We start from the raw sequence: 21,508 nt of genomic DNA, 5'->3' as shown, positions 1-21,508 counted from the left end.
ACGGATGGCAGGTTCGACTACTTTGTGAGCTCTCTCTCTCTTCTCTCTCTCTCTCTCTCTCTCTCTCTCTCCTCTCTCTCTCTCTCTCTCTCTCTCTCTCTTCTCTATTTATTATCTCTCTCTGTGTCTCTCTCTCTTCTCTCTCTCTCTCTCTTCTCTCTTTCTTCTCTCTCTCTATCTCTCTCTCTCTATCTCTCTCTCTCTTCTCTCTCTCTCCTCTCTCTCTCTCTCTTCTCTCTCTCTCTCTCTCTTCTCTCTTCTCTCTCCTCTCTCTTCTCTATTTATTATCTCTCTCTCTGTCTCTCTTCTCTCTCTCTCTCTTCTCTCTTTCTTCTCTCTCTCTCTATCTATCTCTCTCTCTTCTCTCTCTCTCTTCCTCTTCTCTCTCCCTCTCTCTCTCTGTCTCTCTCTCTTCTTTCTCTCTCTGTCTCTCTCTCTCTCTCTCTGTCTCTCTCTTCTCTCTTTCTTCTCTCTCTCTCTATCTCTCTCTTCTCTCTCTCTCCTCTCTCTCTCTCTTCTCTCTCTCTCTCTCTCTCTCTTCTCTCTCTCCTCTCTCTTCTCTATTTATTATCTCTCTCTCTCTCTCTTCTCTCTCTCTCTATCTATCTCTCTCTCTTCTCTCTATCTAGCTCTTCTCGCTCTCTCTCTCTCTCTCTTCTCTCTCTCTCTTCTCTCTCTGTCTCTCTTCTCTCTCTGCTCTCTCTCTCTCTCTCTCTCTCTCTCTCTCCCTCCTCTCTCTCTCTCTCTCTCTCTCTCTCTCTCTCTCTCTCTCTCTCTCTCTCTCTCTCAATTCAATTCAATTCAATTTAAGGGCTTTATTGGCATGGGAAACGTGTGTTAACATTGCCAAAGCAAGTGAAGTAGATAGTAAACAAAAGTGAAATAAACAATAAATATTAACAGTAAACATTACACTCAGAAGTTTCAAAAGAATAAAGACATTTCAAATGTCATATTATGTATATATACAGTGTTGTAACAATGTGCAAATAGTTACAGTACAAATGGGAAAATAAATAAACATAAATATGGGTTGTATTTACAATGGTGTTTGTTCTTCACTGGTTGCCCTTTTCTTGTGGCAACAGGTCACAAATCTTGCAGCTGTGATGGCACACTGTGGTTTTTCACCCAGTAGATAAGGGAGTTTATCAAAATTGGGTTTGTTTTCGAATTCTTTGTGGATCGCTGTAATCTGAGGGAAATATGTGTCTCTAATATGGTCATACATTTGGCAGGAGGTTAGGAAGTGCAGCTCAGTTTCCACCTCATTTTGTGGGCAGTGTGCACATAGCCTGTCTTCTCTTGAGAGCCAGGTCTGCCTACGGCAGCCTTTCTCAATAGCAAGGCTATGCTCACTGAGTCTGTACATAGTCAAAGCTTTCCTTAAGTTTGGGTCAGTCACAGTGGTCAGGTATTCTGCCACTGTGTACTCTCTGTTTAGGGCCAAATAGCATTCTAGTTTGCTCTGTTTTTTTGTTTGTTCTTTCCAATGTGTCAAGTAATTCTCTTTTTGTTTTCTCATGATTTGGTTGGGTCTAATTGTGTTGTTGTTGTTGTTGTTGTTGTCCTGGGGCTGTGTGGGGGCTGTTTGTGTTTGTGAACAGAGGCGCAGGACAAGCTTACTTAGGGGACTCTTCTCCACGTTCATCTCTCTGTAGGTGATGGCTTTGTTATGGAAGGTTTGGGAATCGCTTCCTTTTAAGTGGTTATAGAATTTAACGGCTCTTTTCTGGATTTTGATAATTAGCGGGTATTGGCCTAATTCTGCTCTGCATGCATTATTTGGTGTTTTACGTTGTACACGGAGGATGTTTTTGCAGAATTCTGCATGCAGAGTCTCAATTTGGTGTTTATCCCATTTTGTGAATTCTTGGTTGGTGAGCGGACCCCAGACCTCAGAACCATAAAGGGCAATGGGTTCTATAACTGATTCAAGTATTTTTAGCCAGATCCTAATTGGTATGTCAAATTGTATGTTCCTTTTGATGGCATAGAAGGCCCTTCTTGCCTTGTCTCTCAGATCGTTCACAGCTTTGTGGAAGTTACCTGTGGCGCTGATGTTTAGGCCGAGGTATGTATAGTTTTTTGTGTGCTCTAGGGCAACGGTGTCTAGATGGAATTTGTATTTGTGGTCCTGGCAACTGGACCTTTTTTGGAACACCATTATTTTTGTCTTACTGAGATTTACTGTCAGGGCCCAGGTCTGACAGAATCTGTGCAGAAGATCTAGGTGCTGCTGTAGGCCCTCCTTGGTTGGTGACAGAAGCACCAGATCATCAAAGGTGGTCCTCTGTAGCTCAGCTGGTAGAGCACGGCGCTTGTAACGCCAAGGTAGTGGGTTCGAACCCCGGGACCACCCATACACAAAAAAAATTATGCACGCACGACTGTAAGTCGCTTTGGATAAAAGCGTCTGCTAAATGGCATATTATATTATTATTATTATCAGCAAACAGAAGACATTTGACTTCAGATTCTAGTAGGGTGAGGCTGGGTGCTGCAGACTGTTCTAGTGCCCTTGCCAATTCGTTGATATATATGTTGAAGAGGGTGAGGCTTAAACTGCATCCCTGTCTCACCCCACGGCCCTGTGGAAAGAAATGTGTGTGTTTTTTGCCAATTTTAACCGCACACTTGTTGTTTGTGTACATGGATTTTATAATGTCGTATGTTTTTCCCCCAACCCCACTTTCCATCAATTTGTATAGCAGACCCTCATGCCAAATTGAGTCAAAAGCTTTTTTGAAATCAACAAAGCATGAGAAGACTTTGCCTTTGTTTTGGTTTGTTTGTTTGTCAATTAGGGTGTGCAGGGTGAATACGTGGTCTGTCGTACGGTAATTTGGTAAAAAGCCAATTTGACATTTGCTCAGTACATTGTTTTCACTGAGGAAATGAACTAGTCTGCTGTTAATGATAATGCAGAGGATTTTCCCAAGGTTGCTGTTGACGCATATCCCACGGTAGTTATTGGGGTCAAATTTGTCTCCACTTTTGTGGATTGGGGTGATCAGTCCTTGGTTCCAAATATTGGGGAAGATGCCAGAGCTAAGGATGATGTTAAAGAGTTTTAAGTATAGCTAATTGAAATTTGTGGTCTGTATATTTTATCATTTCATTGAGGATACCATCAACACCACAGGACTTTTTGGGTTGGAGGGTTTGTATTTTGTCCTGTAGTTCATTCAATGTAATTGGAGAATCCAGTGGGTTCTGGTAGTCTTTAATAGTTGATTCTAAGATTTGCATTTGATCATGTATATTTTTTTGCTGTTTGTTCTCTGTTATAGGGCCAAAAAGATTGGAGAAGTGGTTTACCCATACATCTCCGTTTTGGATAGATAGCTCTTCGTGTTGTTGTTTGTTTAGTGTTTTCCAATTTTCCCAGAAGTGGTTAGAGTCTATGGATTCTTCAATTACATTGAGCTGATTTCTGACATGCTGTTCCTTCTTTTTCCGTAGTGTATTTCTGTATTGTTTTAGTGATTCACCATAGTGAAGGTGTAGGCTCAGGTTTTCTGGGTCTCTATGTTTTTGGTTGGATAGGTTTCTCAATTTCTTTCTTCGGTTTTTGCATTCTTCATCAAACCATTTATCACTGTTATTACTTTTCTTTGGTTTTCTGTTAGAGATTTTTAGATTTGATAGGGAAGCTGAGAGGTCAAATATACTGTTTAGGTTTTCTACTGCCAAGTTTACACCTTCACTATTACAGTGGAACGTTTTGTCCAGGAAGTTGTCTAGAATGGATTGAATTTGTTGTTTCCTAATTGTTTTTTGGTAGGTTTCAACACTACTTTCCTTCCATCTATAGCATTTCTTAATATTATTCAGTTCCTTTGGCTTTGATGCCTCATGATTGAGTATTGCTCTGTTCAAGTAGACTGTGATTTTGCTGTGGTCTGATAGGGGTGTCAGTGGGCTGACTGTGAACGTTCTGAGAGACTCTGGGTTGAGGTCAGTGATAAAGTAGTCTACAGTACTACTGCCAAGAGATGAGCTATAGGTGTACCTACCATAGGAGTCCCCTCGAAGCCTACCATTGACTATGTACATACCCAGTGTGCGACAGAGCTGCAGGAGTCGTGACCAGTTTTTGTTGGTTATGTGTCGTAGTTGTGCCTAGGGGGGCATATGGGGGAGGGAATGCTGTCACCTCCAGGTAGGTGTTTGTCCCCCTGTGTGCTGAGGGTGTCAGGTTCTTGTCCAGTTCTGGCATTTAGGTCGCCGCAGACTAGTACATGTCCCTGGGTCTGTAAATGATTGATTTCCCCCTCCAGGATGGAGAAACTGTCTTCATTAAAGTATAGGGATTCTAGTGGGGGGATATAGGTAGCACACAGGAGGACATTTTTCTCAGTTGAGATAATTTCCTTTTGAATTTCTAACCAAATGTAAAATGTTCCTGTTTTGATTAATTTAATAGAGTGAGTTAGGTCTGCTCTATACCAAATTAGCATACCCCCTGAGTCCCTGCCCTGTTTCACACCTGGTAGTTTGGTGGATGGGACTACCAGCTCTCTGTAACCTAGAGGGCAACCAGTGGGTCCGTCTCCTCTATACCATGTTTCTTGTAGGATGACAATGTCTGTATTTCCGATTTCTTTGGTGAAGTCCAGATTCCTGCTCTTTAGGCCAAAGGCAGATGACCTCAGGCCTTGGATATTCCAGGATGAAATAGTGAAGGCTTTGTGTTCCATAAAGTGTCTAATGTTGTTGGTTGTGTGGTTTGGCCTCAGGCCAGTAATTGTGAGCAGAGCCTGCTGAGCATCTGGTACATGCTATTGGCTTGGGCTAGAGTAAGAGTGGGTGTTGGGCCTGTTTGCCTGCTCACGGCCTGGGCGTATGTGTGACTTTCATGTTGAGGCCCTCTTTGTGGGAGTGGGGGGCTTGGGGTGGGTAGGAGGGGCATAGGTCTGATCTGAGGGGGCCTAAATGGGGTGTGGGCATGGTTGACTTGGGGGGGAGTTAATTGGTGGGGGTGTAGATGTGGTTGATGGTGCTGTGGTCTGGATGTAGGTCCTCTCTGCGGGGGTCCTCTATGTGTAGGTCCTGGGGGGGTCCCGCAGGTCTGGGAGAGTGTCTCGCTGGTCTGGGCGGGGTGTCTGTTGATCTGTTGCTCCTGTGTGAGGTGTTGTGTCTGCGGTTGAGGGCGATATCCTTTAGGGTCCGGGCGAAGGTGGGCACTGCTGCATTGTATAGGTGGACCTGGTCATAAAGGCTGTTCACGTCCAGGGTGGAGTGGTGGGCCAGGTAGACATTTGGTTTTGATACACAGTCACGGGAAATACTTGCGTTTACCCGCTGTATGGTAGCAGGGTGGAAGTCTTTTCGTGGTAACAGGGTTGAGATAACCACTTGTGCGTTGGGGAAAGTAGAAGAAGCTTTTTCTATCACTCCCTTGAGTGATGTGGCCACCCTTTCCTGTTGTGTTCTCAGGTCGTTTTTGCCTGTGTGTATTATTATGTGGCTGGGTGATCCTAGTTGGTCCTCAGACAGAAGGTCTAGGGCGCGCTGGGTGTTTGGACACCAGAGTTTAGACACTGTGTGTTTTGGGGAAAGTTTATTTTCTTGTATGTATTTCCCGTTTGAGTCCATAAGGAGTACAATCTGTGGCTTGTGTATGTCCTCAGTGGGTGTGGGGGGGTCGTCATGAGGGCTATCAGGGTGTCTGACTGGGGGGTTGCTCAGAGGGGTTGGGATCCCCTGGGCTTGGGGTTCTTCATTTGTTTGTCTGTGTGTGATGTCGAGGCTATGGTCAAGGTCTAGGGTGTACTGTTCTGCTGCGGTGTCGAGACTTTGGCCAGGATCTGAGGTGGGCTGTTCTGCTGGCTTCTCTGCGGGGGTGGCCAGCTCTCTAATGGGTTGTTCTATGTCACCCGTCATCATTCTCACCTTCTCCTCCAGCACTCTGATCCTCTCCTCTAGTGCTCTGTTCTTCTCCTGCTCCTGCTCTTTCTTCTGTTGGTGTTGTCTCACCACAGTCCAGAGTGCAGACATGTCTCTCTCCACCTCCAGCTCTCCAGGTCTAGTTAAGGGGGTGTTGTTGTGCTGGACTGTTGTCTGGGTCTGTGCTGACTGGAGTGTGTTCACCTGCTGTTCCAGCTCCACCTGCCTTACCTCCAGCTGGGTGAATTTATCCTTCATTTCAATGAGGGAGTAGTACTCTGTGCTGGGAAGTTGACTTTCTGCTTGGGGTTGCTCTGTGGGGTTATTTAATGAAGAGGTCTGGTCTGACCCGCTCGGGGTAGGGGTATCTTTCTCAAGGGAGAGCTTCTCCTGCTGAGCTATTTCTTTGATTAGGTGAAAGTCCAGCTGGAACTGTTTGGTGTTGCCTTGAACCAAAATGGTTCCAGATTTATAGAGATTAATATTAGACGACTCAGAGTCCTCGTTGTCCAGTATCCTGAGTTTCCACCCGTCGCTAACACCCCCCTCTTAACAGAGGGGTAGTGTGCTAGTATAGCACTGTGCCATGCCAGGGGATGGTCTGTGTGGAAAATAAGGTTGCTTATGTTCCCATTTTTATACAAATCAGCAAAAAGTGTCTCCTGCTTCCCCAAAATAAGTTTCAATTTGTACTCTTTTCGTGTCTTGTTGTTTTTTACATTCAGAGGGTACTGTATTTTAATGACCTCTGAACAGTGGGGGGGGGGTGCTTCTAAGGCCTCTCCATTTGGTTGGGGTAGACTGTACGACTCTCCTGCCATTGTTGGGCTCAGGGGCTTTGACACCTCTCACTTCACACGTCAGTGCTAATTGAAATTGTATCTCTTTGTAAAAGCAAGCTTAAGCTTGGTAGCCTTAGCATTCAGTCCTTATAAAATAAAATATATCATTGTAATGCATTTTTCTTCTTGGTTTTTGAAAGTGAAAAATAGCTTCATACTAAACATTACTCACTCTGTTCCAGGTTGGATGGTGTTTTCAGGTTTCTGTTTGTTTGCCAGAGCATTTGCTGTATAGTTTGAGAATAGTAATCCTTGGTAGTAGAAAGCTTTCCAGGTAATTCCGTCCAAAATCAGGTTGTAGGTTTGGAGTTTTGGTTTGGAATGAAGGTTATGTTGTGGAGGGTAGCATCCTGTATATGTCCCTGCCAAAAAATCCTACTTTATCTAACTCTAAATCTATATTTTTTGTTAAAAATGCAGGAGCAATGTCTTTGAGCTCTCTCTCTCTCTCTCTCTCTCTCTCTCTCTCTCTCTCTCTCTCTCTCTCTGTCTGTCTCTCTTTCTTCTCTCTCTCTCTTCTCCCTTTCTCATCCCCTCTACACAGAAGCCTATTGATTTCATGTCAACTTTTTCACATCTCTCTTCCTCAAATAGTACAACAGCACAGTTCTGGAGTATTCTCGTCATCTATCAGTGTTCTACGGTATGAGAAAGCTCTGCCTTGACTGAGATGACTAGTGTGCCACTAACGTGGGGTTAGGGCAACACGAGACGGCTGTCGAAAGGTATTATCACAAACTTATAATTTGTCAAGTTACACAATGTTTCAGTCAACCTTCATCTTTCTTATTTATTCTTCTGTGAAATTGACAGCGGAAAAGTAGCCAACAGTCAGCGCCATGGTTGATTAACAGGAAGTGCTAGAGGCAATAAAGTTGGGAGGAGGAAGTGGACAGACGGGAGAATACTGTGGCCAGGTGGACCTGACAGAATGCCTGTGCTACTATTACAGTTTTATAGACATGCAGTAGCATGATTTTCCCTCCAATTTACATATCTCACAGGACCATGTGGGCAGCTTGACACAATATTACTTTCACCTTCCTAATCAACTGCTTCAGGGGAGAAAACATTTTCTTTCTGAACAATAATCAGATATACTGCCAAATGGTCCCAGTTGCCAAGAAAATGTGGTCAGCATGGGAAATAATATACGTTTACATTTACGTCATTTAGCAGATGCTCTTATCCAGAGCGACTTACAAATTGGTGCATTCACCTTATAGCCAGTTGGATAACCACTTTACAATTTTTTTTGTTCTTTCTTTCTTTGGGGTGGGATAAGGGGGGGGGGTAGAAGGATTACTTTATCCTATCCCAGGTATTCCTTAAAGAGGTGGGGTTTCAAGTGTCTCCGGAAGGTGGTGAGTGACTCCGCTGTCCTGGCGTCGTGAGGAAGCTTGTTCCACCATTGGGGTGCCAGAGCAGCGAACAGTTTTGACTGGGCTGAGCGGGAACTGTGCTTCCGCAGAGGTAGGGGGGCCAGCAGGCCAGAGGTGGATGAACGCAATGCCCTCGTTTGGGTGTAGGGACTGATCAGAGCCTGAAGGTACGGAGGTGCCGTTCCCCTCACAGCTCCGTAGGCAAGCACCATGGTCTTGTAGCAGATGCGAGCTTCAACTGGAAGCCAGTGGAGTGTGCGGGGGAGCGGGGTGACGTGAGAGAACGTGGGAAGGTTGAACACCAGACGGGCTGCGGCATTCTGCATGAGTTGTAGGGGTTTAATGGCACAGGCAGGGAGCCCAGCCAACAACGAGTTGCAGTAATCCAGACGGGAGATGACAAGTGCCTGGATTAGGACCTGTGCCGCTTCCTGTGTAAGGCAGGGTCGTACTCTCCGAATGTTGTAGAGCATGAACCTACAGGATCGGGTCACCGCCTTGATGTTAGCGGAGAAGGACAGGGTGTTGTCCAGGGTCATGCCAAGGCTCTTCGCACTCTGGGAGGAGGACACAACAGAGTTGTCAACCGTGATGGCAAGATCATGGAACGGGCAGTAAGGACTGGGAGGAAGAGCAGCTCCGTCTTGCCGAGGTTCAGCTTGAGGTGGTGATCCGTCATCCACACTGATATGTCTGCCAGACATGCAGAGATGCGATTCGCCACCTGGTTATCAGAAGGGGGAACGGAGAAGATTAGTTGTGTGTCGTCTGCGTAGCAATGATAGGAGAGGCCATGTGAGGATATGACAGAGCCAAGTGACTTGGTGTATAGCGAGAATAGGAGAGGGCCTAGAACTGAGCCCTGGGGGACACCAGTGGTGAGAGCACGTGGTGCGGAGACAGATTCTCGCCACGCCACTTGGTAGGAGCGACCGGTCAGGTAGGACATATAACATCTCAACATGAATTCACAATTGGCATTTCTTAATATCCAGTGTCACTGATGCGGGCCACATCTAGCCAGATAGTCTAACCAGTCGTAGCGCTGCACCATCTTATTGTCATTATTCTCTTTTGGACTCCCTCCTCAGTTCCAAAATATTATTAATGACGAAAAACACCCCTCACTGCCTCCCTCCCTCCCTTCCCCTGGACTACCCATCCTCACCCAGCCTCTCTCCCTTCCCTTGGACTACCCAGCCTCCCTCCCTTCACCCTGGACTACCCAGCCTCCCTCCCTTCACCCTGGACTACCCAGCCTCCCTCCCTTCACCCTGGACTACCCAGCCTCCCTCCCTTCAACCTGGACTACCCAGCCTCCCTCCCTTCACCCTGGACTACCCAGCCTCCCTCCCTTCACCCTGGACTACCCAGCCTCCCTCCCTTCACCCTGGACTACCCAGCCTCCCTCCCTTCACCCTGGACTACCCAGCCTCCCTCCCTTCACCCTGGACTACCCAGCCTCCCTCCCTTCACCCTGGACTACCCAGCCTCCCTCCCTTCCACCCTCAGTCCCAATCCTGCTGAACTCTTCTGGCATGGGTCAGGGACCTGTATTTGGAAATGGAAATGGTTCTGGGACCAGTACCTCAGACGGCTCGATTAGAGAGAGAGAGAGAGGAGAGAGAGAGGGAGAGGGAGAGGGAGAGGGAGAGGGAGAGGGAGAGGGAGAGAGGGAGAGGGAGAGGGAGAGGGAGAGGGAGAGGGAGAGGGAGCGAGAGAGAGAGAGAGAGAGAGAGAGAGAGAGAGAGAGAGAGAGAGAGAACATAGCCTTCCTATTGAGAAAGGCAGCCGTAGGCAGACCTGGCTCTCAAGAGAAGACAGGCTATGTGCACACTGCCCACAAAATGAGGTGGAAACTGAGCAGCACTTTCTAACCTCCTGCCAAATGTATGACCATATTAGAGACACATATTTCCCTCAGATTACAGAGATCCACAAAGAATTTGAAAACAAACCCAATTTTGATAAACTCCCTTATCTACTGGGTGAAAAACCACAGCGTGCCATCACAGCAGCAATATTTGTGACCTGTTGCCACAAGAAAAGGGCAACCAGTGAAGAACAAACACCATTGTAAATACAATCCATATTTATGTTTATTTATTTTCCCATTTGTACTTTAACTATTTGCCATTGTTACAACACTGTATATATACATAATATGACATTTGAAATGTCTTTATTCTTATGGAACTTCTGAGTGTAATGTTTACTGTTAATATTTATTGTTTATTTCACTTTTGTTTACTATCTACTTCACTTGCTTTGGCAATGTTAACATACGTTTCCCATGCCAATAAAGCCCTTAAATTGAATTGAAATTGAATTGAGAGAGGGAGAGGGAGAGGGAGAGTGAGAGGCATGCTTGCTTCATGCACAACTAAGGGAGGTCACACAACTGGAAGACATTCAATTGACTTTGGGCTGTAAGTTGTGTTTACGTTCAGTTTTTCATTCATTTCCTATTTTATGATAAAGTTTCTCACAAATACATTTTCAGTTTAATAAGTTCAAAAACAATATAACAAATGCATTTTTTATTCCTCAATTTAAGATAAAAATAGAATATAAAAAATAACAAAATACTGTGTCAGTTAACTCTGTAGGCTTATACGTTTCTGGTGTGAATACAGAATATACAGGTTCTCCATTTCAAGGCTGCAAAAGACCCATTGCAAAATACTTTTTGATGGTTTTCTCCTAACTCTTAGAGGCTGAAGTCGCAGCAGTACTGGAGAGAATATCATGGGTGATGTCATCGTTTCAGATGACGTGGTAGAGAAATGATTTGGCAGCCTCACACACTTCTCTCTCTCTTAGATGTCTAATTGGGTTTTTGTGGCCATGCCGTTTCTTCCAACATCCTTCTTTTTTTTTGGTAATGAAGGATGAAGTCAGTCTCCCCTTTAAATTCCATGCTGTAATCCCCAACTTCTTCAGATGCCAAGGAATTCTGATCACTGGAGCTGCTGAGGAATGGAAAACTGAACTGTGGATCTGACTGGGAGGCAGCTAGAGCCCTGCTGTTATTTGCCAGCCACCACCGTTCTGACAGCACCTACTGAGAATTTAATGCATTGATTCTAAAGACGTGACGCCAACGCCATTATCACCTCAGACGGAGAGGGGAGTTCTGACTCATGTCAACTGTACTTGCCAATCCAGGAACAAATGCTCTCCAGTCAATGAATAATCCTGAGGTAGCCACTGATAAACTGTTTAGACGATGTCCTTTCCCTTGGGCTCCCGAGTGGCGCAGCGTTCTAAGGCACTGCATCTCCGTCAGTACAAACCCTGGTTCGATTCCAGGCTGTATCACAATCCGGCCGTGATTGGGAGTCCCATAGGGCGGCGCACAATTGGCCCAGCGTCTTCTGGGTTTGGCCGGGGTAGGCCGTCATTGTAAATAAGAATTTGTTCTTAACTGACTTGCCTAGTTAAATAAAGGTTAAATAAAAAACGATCAGTATTATTAGAGCCCTTTCTGGCACGGACACACACAGCGCTGGTTCCCTTCCCCCAGATCATTTCTGTAAGTGAGAAAGGGGTTCTCTGTCAACTTACCTAGGAACCGATTGAATAATTACGGTTTATACCACTATAACTTCTGATCGTCATTGTCAATCACTGTATCTGCCCGGGTGTTAAATTGTGGATAAAAGGTTAAATCCTAGGCTTTGTATACCATGATCTCCTTTAGGACCTCAGGAGGGCCTGGTGATCTAAAAGTAGTCTTCAATGTGCTTTGTTCTGTTTTACTCACTACAGAAAGCTGGGAGCCCCTGGCTGTGTCTCATATGGCACCCTATTCCCTATATAGTGCACTTCTTTTGACCAGGGCCCAAAAGTGATAGGGTGCCATTTGGGACACGAGCCCTGTCTGTTTGATGCTGTAGAGTCTTGTAAAGCAGCAGCCGGAGAGTGCTGTCCTGAGGGAGCCCTTCAGGCGGCTTGTAAAGCCCCACTCCAGGGCCACGCACCACTAGAAAACAGCAAGCCCCACTCCAGAACCATGCACCACTAGAAAACAGCAAGCCCCACTCCAGAACCATGCACCACTAGAACACAGCAAGCCCCACTCCAGAACCATGCACCACTAGAACACAGCAAGCCCCACTCCAGAACCATGCACCACTAGAACACAGCAAGCCCCACTCCAGAACCATGCACCACTAGAACACAGCAAGCCCCACTCCAGAACCATGCACCACTAGAACACAGCAAGCCCCACTCCAGAACCATGCACCACTAGAACACAGCAAGCCCCACTCCAGAACCATGCACCACTAGAACACAGCAAGCCCCACTCCAGAACCATGCACCACTAGAACACAGCAAGCCCCACTCCAGAACCATGCACCACTAGAACACAGCAAGCCCCACTCCAGAACCATGCACCACTAGAACACAGCAAGCCCCACTGCAGTTCTAAGACCCTCTACAGATTTAGCAACTGTAGAGCTGCGTTTTTTACCCTTTCTGCCCCATGACCTTGCATGCACACAGGCACAAACACACACACGGACACACACACGTACACACTCACAGACACACGTATGACGCACACACACATGCAAGTTTTGATAGCGTATTTGTTTAGAGAAAGAGACCAGATGCATGGATGCCTAGGATGCCAGTGACAAGTTCTGCTTCACATCCATGGTCACATGACAATGCTGCCAATGCTGCCTATTTGACTAGATAAGGTATGGGGGATTTTATAGAAACTAGTCACAGGGGTCAATCTGGTGTTGCAGGTATGGGGCATAATGTGTTGCAGCTTGATGTTTGAAGACTTTAGACTAAATTGCTCTTTGGTTGTACTGTGCCCTTTCAGTTTTATGCCTTTTGTAATGAGTTTATAATGAGCTTGACTTAACTATGTGCACTGTGATAGGGCCGACCGACCGACCGACCGGCTGGAGCTCATAGCAAACTGGCAAACCTGTATCGGCCTAAAAGGCCTGTTTCTCTGTGGCAACTCAAACATCCTGCTAAGTTATTACAGTTTGGAATACCAACAGCGCTTTATCAAACAGAGTTGAAAGACCACCACATACAATACTGTAGTCCTACTGGAATGTCAATGAGGCCTAAAGTATTTTAACAGACAACCTCTTTCATTACAAAAACTGTTGAAACTGTGAATAAACTACTTAATACATTTTTTTAATGCACATCTCCCCTTTTAACTTGACATTAGGCTCTATTAAAGATTTAGATGTGGTTCAACTTCAGCCAAATATCAATTTCTGTGGTGTTTTTATGATTTCAGAAACATTCAAAGTGTTTATAGTGATAATAAATAACCTTTGAATGATACATCATTTTAATTTCTCTACCAATATGACCCATAAGTCATAAACCTGTAACTTGCACCAAAATGTTGTTGCTCAACGATTTTATTTTCCAAATGGGACACGTGGTATGATAGGCTACCATTATCAGCGGTTAGGTTGGAGATCATTTTATTTTCTCGTGTCGTGTTCATAATTGTTCTGTGTTTGTAGATGTATAAACAGGCCTCTCTCTCAGTACCAGACAATTAGCTGAAAATACGTTTGCAACCTTCCTAATTACGAAATCCCTATACTGAGATAAACTGCAGCTCTTGGCATAGTCACATCATCAAATATAGTTTTGTTCTGTAATTCTGAAAAGATATTGTCTGACATAATGTGCAGCTGACTTGGACCAAATCTGCTCAGCCTGATGGCTGTTGCCAATAACACGTCAGTGAATGGTTTCCACATGTACACAGGAATTATCTAATTACTGCTGTTACAGCTGCTCAACCAGGGATGGTTCTCCACTGTCCCTGTGTGTGTGTATGTGTGCGTGTGTGTGTGTGTGTGTGTGTGTGTGTGTGTTTCCCATATAGTAGGCTACATACTGTCTATAGGCTACCTCCCATATAGTAGGCTACATACTGTCTATAGGCTACCTCCCATATAGTAGGCTACATACTGTCTATAGGCTACCTCCCATATAGTAGGCTACATATTGTCAATAGGCTACCTCCCATATAGTAGGCTACATACTGTCTATAGGCTACCTCCCATATAGTAGGCTACATACTGTCTATAGGCTACCTCCCATATAGTAGGCTACATACTGTCTATAGGCTACCTCCCATATAGTAGGCTACATACTGTCTATAGGCTACCTCCCATATAGTAGGCTACATACTGTCTATAGGCTACCTCCCATATAGTAGGCTACATACTGTCTATAGGCTACCTCCCATATAGTACCTCTATCTACAGTATACTATAGACTCTATAGGCTACATTCCACTCACAGTGGTGATCATGGACAGCCTGACCGGACGGATGCCAGCACAGCTCTTAGAGGTTGCAAATCACAAGAATGTGCAGAAAAGGTTAGAATGAAAATAAACACTGTGTGCTGGGGAAATCAAAAATATTTTCATTCTTGCTGAAGCCTTTGATTTAAAGCTGTTGCTCGGACAGTTTATAGGTGGAAAGTGGAGTTGCATTGAGTTTCGGCCATTTTTAATATTTATTAAGTAGTAATTCTTGGAGGGAGACCTTTGTTGCTCATAGCAACATATTCCATGCAGTAGTTCTCTTTGTACAGGACATGGCCATCTGAATGATCTTTCTCACCACTCTATCAGTTCTGATAAATATTGCTGTGCAGATCAAGTCATTCATCTGCTTTGCCTACGTCTCTATCATTCTTCTAGGTACATTTGGATTAAAGAGTTAACGGTGAATCTGAGGCTTGCATTGTCTTTCTAGAAGAAGACACAGGGGCTAGAGTCGTATAACGTACACACTATTCTGTACACACTATTCTGTACACACTATTCTGTACACACTATTCTGCAAGTGTCTTTTTCAGCTAGAGAGGTTATTGATTATTTCTATGCTGCCGTTGTAACATAACAGACCTGATCTGGCATGAGCACCAGAGGACTCCATCACATTGTACTGTGTTTGGAAGGCCTGTGTGTTTCTGAACAGGCTCAGAGGACTCCATCACATTGTACTGTGTTTGGAAGGCCTGTGTGTTTCTGAACAGGCTCAGAGGACTTCATCACATTGTACTGTGTTTGGAAGGCCTGTGTGTTTCTGAACAGGCTCAGATGACAGATGACAACAGCACATAGTGGCTGTGTGTGGATGGTCAGAGAACTTCCAGAACCACTATAGGTCTGAGTCCCAAATTTACATTTACATTTTAGTCATTTAGCAGACGCTCTTATCCAGAGCGACTTACAGTTAGTGAGTGCATACATTTTTCATACTGACATGAGACTTGAGGGGTGGGATGTGTGTTCTGGGTGACGGGTCCACACAGTGTCAGAACAACAGCATCCCCATGCTGACTAGTGGGTTGGCTGGCTGTGGACATCTTTTTTTGTCCTGTTACTGTGCTACATTTGGACATGCTTAATTACCCTATTTTCCTAGCTGTGGTTAGTTAGTTAGTTAGTATATTACCGTAGCTGCATATCAGACGAGGCTAGCTACTCCTGAAACTCACAGCCAGAGCTAACGCCACCAGCACCAAATGGCACCCACTTCCCTATTTAGTGCACTACTTTTGACCAAGTAATGCACTATATAGGGAATGTGGTATCATTTGGCACGCAGCCTATATAAGTAAGATGAAACTGGAGGAAAGGAGTTATGAATATGTCGATATAAAAAAATAACTGGTCCATTTCACTCTAGAGGACAGAGTGACATCTGACAAAAGAGGTCTGATTATCCTCTTATTTAAATATGTGCCCAAACACAAGGTTGCAAAAATCCGGTAACGTTCCCCAAATTCCCTGGTTTTCCAGAAAACCCGATTGGAACATGTCCAGTATCAGGAGGGAATAGGAAATACTTTAGGAAAAGTTACCAGATCTATGCAGCCCTAACAAAGTCTTGACTATGTGTGATTTGACTTGAACTAGTTAATTCACAAGTAAAAGATGGAGTGCTCTCCACTTGGGCCACTTATCAAAGGCAACTATAGACTTCTGTCCAGACGACATGCTTAGTTTCATACACCGCAGCCGATTTGGACTTGACAGGATAGCCCTGTTCCAACATATGAAATGTGCTACTGCCACTTTTGTCTACATAGCTCATAAAGTACAACCACACATGCATGGACAATGAGACCCCTTGTGAAAAGTAAGATGTTCATAGAGGCCTCTGCCAATAGAAACAACAGTTGAGAGAAAAACAGTAGAAAGTTCTAAAAAGACGTTCCCTCTCTCCATGGTAAATCCATCACTTCCTTGCTTCTCATGGTTTGTGTCAAAGAACTGTTCAACATACAATAATATGTTGATAAGGAGGGACATACTTGACCTGCTCTTTCCCCTTTAAAAATAAGGTCAGATTATCATGTTTTGAAACTAGCACGCGTCCAACATGGCACCCTATTCCCTATGTAGTGTACTACTTTTGACCCGAGCCCATATGGAAATAGGGTGCCATTTGGTAGGGAATAGGGTGCCATTTGGGACATACATAGCATAATCAAGTCATTGTTAATGTGATTCACTGCTTGGAAGAAGCTCAATAAGATTATGCTGCGTTCACTATGAGAGAGACTTCAAGTGAAGTAAACCTATAGGCCTACAGTACTGTAAATTATATACAATGGGTTTTTAAGGCACTTAATGGAGGTTCAACATAGCATGCTTTGACAAGTTTACAGTTGAGAGATGGCATTTTCAGTCCTCTCAGACATTCAAGTAGTGTGAGCATATTTAGATATTCCAGAGAGAAAACCACAGGTTGTAAAAATACAGATGTATCTACTTTTGGGCATGAAGCTCCATTAAAAGTTAATTAACTTGACATTGGTGTCTGTGTAAAAACAGAATGTGGTAGGGGAGCTCTCGGCCATATGACCATGTTTTAATCTGGGCAAGAGATGGTCACTAACTTTATATTATATGATATGAGTTTCTGACTTACTGCACATACTATTACACAAGGCTTTTACTCTGACTGAGGGCACCATTCTGAGGATAATATTGTAAACTTGAACTACCGGATCATGTTTGATTGATTGACTGATAAAGTTGATTAGATAATTAAAAATAGAAGGCTGCTCAATGAGACAACATTACAAATGGAGACAACATTACAAATGATAAAACACAATAAAGACCGAAGGCTTTCAAAACGACACCTTTTGAACCATTATCCAATTGTCATGACGTCCAGTCTTAATCACTCACACCCCACTGTTATCAAATCGCTGACAGGGATTCAAACCTGGGTCTTCTGCCCGCCACAAGTCTGTGTTAGACTTGGGAGCCAACAGATATCTTCTCAGGCAAGGTTATTACTCATAACCTAAGCGTGGTTCCGAACCTCCAAACCTCTGTTATATTTGCACTGTTAAAGAGAGGGAGCTCTCCCCCTCCATCACCCTACTTCACTCCTCCTCTCTCAAAACTAAAATGAAAACCCTCTGATTTATTCTCCCCCAAACCTTCCTTCTCTGGTCGTCTGGCGTTCCACACCACAGCTGTGGAGTCCCCCGGGCCCATAAATCTGAGCCCCTTAAATCCTTACCTGGACCCTGTTCAGAAAGCTCTCCATTCAGGAAGCTGGGGGGCAATCCGATCCCTAAGCTAGCCTTTAACCATATCGCACTGATAGAAAAAAATATCCCCTTGTTTTTCATGCAACAGAACAAACAGAATGCCTTTCAGTCCAAAGTAGACAGAGCTGCTAAATGCGTATGTTTCGTTCTTCCTTCTCGGTGCATTATGCTATTTGTTGTTGTAGCTGATCAGGTTAATGATGGGGCTGGCCCGTATGGAGCAGAAGCATCCAGATCTTATTGCTCTCTCTCTCTCTCTCTCTCTCTCTCTCTCTCTCTCTGCCTCATGATTCTCAATGTTCTGTGTGTGGAAGAGCTGGATGGGAGGGAGGGGTAATGACGGGGCCTCTGTTTATTTGTCTGGTTTTATTGCCCAGACGGCGCATGGCAAGGACTCTGTCAGTCAAACATTATTGCTGCTCAGCTGCTCTGCAGTGGATCATCAACAGTCAGTGAAATAGTGGAAGTGGTTATGGGACTCTGCTCACCTCTTATTGAAAAGCCAGAGATTGGAAATCGGCCATGGATTTTCTATTGAATAGGATCCCCAAACAAATATGTTTGGGTTTTTCAGTGAATCAATCTGTGTGATACTGCATCGTGTGTACAGCAATACAAGCCCACTCACACACACACCTGGTCATCAGTTTTCACAGGATAGACTTAGTGATACCAGACCTACTGTTATTGGAGCGCTGGGACAAGGCCTGTTGCAGTCATTCACGCTTACTTATTCTAAGTAAGTCATGACATAGGCTCCACTTCAGTGGCCGAAACAGTGGCTCGCACAACACTCCTCAACCCTGCTGTCTCTTCAATCTAATCCCCCAACACTTCTCAACCCTGTTGTCTCCTCATTCTCCTCCCCTATCATCCTTCCTCAACACTGTTGTCTCCTCATTCTCCTCCCCTATCATCCTTCCTCAACACTTCTCAACCCTGCTGTCTCCTCATTCTCCTCCCCTATCGTCCTTCCTCAACACTTCTTAACCCTGCTGTCTCCTCATTCTCCTCCCCTATCGTCCTTCCTCAACACTTCTCAACCCTGTTGTCTCCTCATTCTCCTCCCCTATCGTCCTTCCTCAACACTTCTCAACCCTGTTGTCTCCTCATTCTCCTCCCCTATCGTCCTTCCTCAACACTTCTCAACCCTGCTGTCTCCTCATTCTCCTCCCCTATCATCCTTCCTCAACACTTCTCAACCCTGCTGTCTCCTCATTCTCCTCCCATTTTAGTCATTTTAGCAGACGCTCTTATCCAGAGCGACTTACAGTTAGTGAGTGCATACATTTTTCATACTGGCCCCCCGTGGGAATCGAACCCACAACCCTGGTGTTGCAAGCACCATGCTCTACCAACTGAGCTACACGGGGCCCTATCATCCTTCCTCTCTTTTTGCGTCTCTGTTTCCCCTCACCATCACTCAATACACTAACTATGGGCTCTGGTGAAAATTAGTCCACTATATAGGGAATAGGGTGCCATTTAGGGAGACTCATTTTGTGGAACGACCAAGGCTGGTCATCAAATATCTATTACTAAACAATGCAATTTTTACCTAGATTTTGTAGTATTGTATTGAGATAATGAAGTTAAAATTACTTGTTTTGAGTTGATCTCGCTCACCGGGAAAATGCATTTACTAGTTTTGAGGTGAAAAGGCATCAAGATAATTTGTCTTGTTTTAAGATATTCTGACTTGTTTCAAGCCTTTTTTAAAGTTAAAATAAGGAATAATAATCTGCCAGTGCACTAAGATCATTTGTTTTGGTAAGACGTACTATTAAGAACAAATAACTTAAAATAAGATCATTTATCTTACCCCACTTGTATCAAGCATTTTCTTTTGGTTAAAATAAGCAAAATGATCTGCCAGTGCACTAAGATAATTTACATTAGACGTCAAGCCAATGCATTCTAATTGTAAGAGATATCTAGATAAAATCAACATATTTTGCAGTGAAGGCCGACATCCAACAATCAGCAGCCTCTGGCTGGAGAAACACAAGGCTATATAAAGAGTGCTCATTCTAAAAGTTATCTTCTGTGTCTCTTGGAAGTCAAGAGGATTATGATGCATAGGCTGATGGCCCTCATTCACTATCTTATCACTTCAACAAGTTATAGACTAATCAATCTAATTCAAAAAGATTGAGGGGAGGGTGAAATGGGGGTTATAATAGCCAAATAGTAGCCTATACTACAGTACTGTAACTGCTATTTCAGTTGGAGCTGTAGCCAGCTAGGCTGAACAGACAGTTCTGAGGTGGTGCTTGCCTCACAGTTGAGCTTGGTAACATTAGCCTGCCAAGCACATGCCAATAATAAACCGACCACAGCAGCATCTAGTAATGGAGGCTGGCATCCTTCATGAAAGGACAACAATGAAACAGTAAATTATTCTGTATTTTCGCAGGCACATACCTGGAGTGTTGAGTAACGGTCATAAAGAAGGGTCATTTTTCTCTTAAAGAATGGGGAAGTATGAATTATGGTATTTGGAGATTAGAACGACAATGAAGGGATTCACTATCCAAACATTATGGCATGTGGGCTCTATATATATGTCACTAAGACCAGGGCAGACCAAACAAAACACATGAGCTCAGGGCAGCAGGGGTGTAACACAGAGACTGAGGCCAGGGTGGGCCACCAATGGAAGTTACATTTTATACGCTCAGATTAGCTGATTTACTAACTGGCAGGGGTCAGCGAGATGAGAGAAAAAGAGAGGAGAACTCATATATTACATGTGTTGAGTACTGGAGAGAAGTCCAAATTCTAGTTAGCAGCTGTTAAAACACAAAACTATTTCACCACGGTTAATAAGAGAAAGCCCACTAAGGTTGTAAAATAACATGTCATAAAAGTGTTGAAGTTGTGGTCCGTGTGCTTGGTGGTGTATGCAGAGGCTGGTAGAGTTGGATGGAGCCACTCTGGGATTGTAGATAAGATGATTTCTAGCCAAAGAGGGACATATTCAAATATCAGTTTGTTGAATGCAATGATTTTTTAAAGATTTCCAAATATAGTTATCAAATATGGTACATTTTGAGCAAAATCAACATCATGCTTGCAGACTATGTTGGTGAGTCTATTTTGGTGAGTTCACTATTTTGGTGAAGTTATCTCATCACCTCGATACACAACCTGTGCTCTCTTGCATTAGTTAATATGAGATATGTTGTACTCAAAAGACTTCTGCATCACCAAGCCATGCCAGTGCAAAGTTACTTTTAGCCTCTGGCTGCTTGTAATTTATTATTGGGCCAACGTAGCGTCTGCTAAAAGGTTTGAACTGAAACTGACCCATCTATTTTGGGAGATTTGGCAGTGAAATCAAAGTAAAACAGAGTACTACTACTACTACTACTACAGACCTTCAATGGGATTTTGGAGCAGGGGAATTGTAGAGGTTTACTTAAGCTGTGATCCATTTGGACGTTGTGTGTAATTAATTTTTTCCCCATTCATTAAATCCTGCTCCTGCCACCTGAAATTCTAGAGATGGCTTTCAGGTTGGCAGGTTTTGATGGTTCGTTTTAAGGTTAATTATCTTTCCACCTGTGCTGTGTCAGTCTAGGGTTTTACCACTGTTCACTGTCTTCAAACTACATACCACAACGGTAGTTCTGGTCCTGACCAGTGCTAACTAAAATGGCAGCCTATAGTCAACATAATAAATCATTGAAAACATTAAAATTAGTCATAATGTGTGTTTAGAATGCTCAATAACTGCTTCACGGTCATGTGATTTAACAAGACAAAAGAAAGAGTCCCCTATAGGTCACACAGGATGAA

Source organism: Coregonus clupeaformis, unplaced genomic scaffold (genome assembly GCF_020615455.1).
Source record: "Coregonus clupeaformis isolate EN_2021a unplaced genomic scaffold, ASM2061545v1 scaf0115, whole genome shotgun sequence".
Lineage (NCBI taxonomy): Eukaryota > Metazoa > Chordata > Actinopteri > Salmoniformes > Salmonidae > Coregonus > Coregonus clupeaformis.
This window is presented reverse-complemented; position numbering follows the sequence as displayed.